The 2,013-nt window shown below is 35.0% G+C and overlaps 1 long non-coding RNA gene across 1 annotated transcript; it reads right to left on the reverse strand.

Annotated features, from left to right (window-relative positions):
* Positions 1-270: 270 nt before the first annotated feature.
* LOC131728505 (uncharacterized) lies at positions 271-2,000 on the reverse strand. Its single transcript, XR_009322701.1, has 2 exons — positions 1,723-2,000; positions 271-1,057 (listed from the first exon to the last, which is right to left on the reverse strand). It is a non-coding gene; the product is annotated as an uncharacterized LOC131728505 (long non-coding RNA).
* Positions 2,001-2,013: the final 13 nt, after the last annotated feature.

Genomic DNA, 2,013 nt, shown 5'->3' on the forward strand with positions numbered 1-2,013 from the left:
TTTCCTGACTGAACTATATAGGTATATCAATAACAATGCAGGCTTGGGGTATTTAAGTTTGTGAGGTCAATATACAGTAGCAGCTTCTGTGAATTAGCAGCTTATCAAATAGTTAACGTAAGGAATACAGTATATATATATATATATATATATATATATATATATATATATATATATATATATATATATATATATATATATATATATATATATATATATATATATATATATATATATATATATATAAAACAATTACATCAGCACTCAGAATTTTATAAGAAAGTCTACTTTTTATTTTCTGTCAAAAATGATCAAAACCGTACACAATGTTGACAATTACATTCCATATTTAAGAGCTGGAACTTTTGTGTTTGAGGTTTTGTTTCCTGGAAGTGCATTATCTATATATATTTTTGTATTTCTCAATACTGAGCTGAGGGTGATTGTCATTATCGTCATCATATACTTATCTTTTCAGTTAACACAGAATATTGTAAACACTAACACAGTATGATATAATGAACAGCTAGAAAGAAAATCTTAATTGTGATGTCTTTGGGCCAGTACTGGCCCAAAATGTGTCAAATATATACCATCCTATGCATTAAAAATAATTGGACTGTGTATGTGTGCAATGAGAAAGAGAATCTTTGCCCTATTGAATAAACTTTGCTTTTTTGATTCCCGTTTGACCAAGATATTCATAAAAAAAGATTTCAAAGCATAAAAACGTCGTCCATGATTGGAAAATAAAAAGACGTAAGAGAAGTGTAAATGTGTAAATTGCATTCCAGACAAATTCAGCACCTGATCATCAAACACATTAGCACCAGTACGCCAAATCATGCAGCAATGTTTTTTCTTAAAAAGAAAAAGAAAAAAACTACTTCAAGAGTCTTCGTATCAAAAGCATCTGCAGGTACAGTGCAAGGTTCAGCATTCCCTTAGCTTCTAGTTGGCTGTGGTTATCTCCGGGTTCTCTTCAGAGGTAAATGTTGGTTTTCATTACTTTTCACTTAGGTTCCAATCGCTGCCATGACTCCAGGATTAACCGTCACTGAAAAAAAGAGGACCCTGTTACTATAGCAATGGCCCGCCCTGCCACCGTTTTTTCACACTCAGTCCCAACCTGTAAAAGAACTTCCCTCTTCCACACACACTCCCTAACCGCCAGTTGCAGACACTCTGGAACTCTGTACTGACATTTTAATGGTGACAACTTGGCAATACAGGAATTGCTGCTTAAATTGGATACAGCCTGCTTATTCAGGATATCTTTGCTTCCCCCGAGGCGTCCAGATAAAGCGGTGCCGACGGTATTCGAACTTCTGAGCTGGCTAGCATTTTAAAAACGTGCTCTTAGGTGCTTTTTAAAATGAGACTGAACCCTCTCTAAAAAGGGGTTTTATGAACCGATTTTAATTAATCAAAATAAGCTTTAACAAAACATTCCTAAAGTTGTGTGAGTAAAGCCCTATATTTCTAAAGTTTGGGCACAATATTGTACGCATTTTTACAAAATAGCTTTTTTTTTATCTTAGTGTTGTTATTTTACAATCCAAACTGCTTTTTCTTTTTGCCCTTTTTAAAATTCCAATGCTTCTGTTCTAGACTATTTTCATTGTTCTATTTTTTCAATCTAGTTTTTTTTTATCTTAGTTTTTCTAATTAAAACCACATGTTTTCTCTCTTTTATCTTTGAACAATGCAGGGATGTCTTACCGGAAGCACAGGCCTCCTCACACTCTGCCTGGGTTTCGAACCTGTTTTCATTTCCTCCGCATCCTCCATACCAGAACCGCGTGCAGCTCGATGTCTGGGCATCAAAGTACCACTTCAGGACGAATTTCGTACATGAGCCTTCCTCCTTCTGCAGCTGGCAAACATACCCCACTATAAAATAACACAGTGTAAACATATTACTATACACATAGAGAAGCTTTCTGGAGTAATATCCCACTCTGCTCATCCCACTCACTCTCACTGCAGCTATAGCTGTCTTTATGTGTCATT

This window comes from Acipenser ruthenus, unplaced genomic scaffold (genome assembly GCF_902713425.1).
Source record: "Acipenser ruthenus unplaced genomic scaffold, fAciRut3.2 maternal haplotype, whole genome shotgun sequence".
Taxonomy (NCBI): Eukaryota; Metazoa; Chordata; class Actinopteri; order Acipenseriformes; family Acipenseridae; genus Acipenser; species Acipenser ruthenus.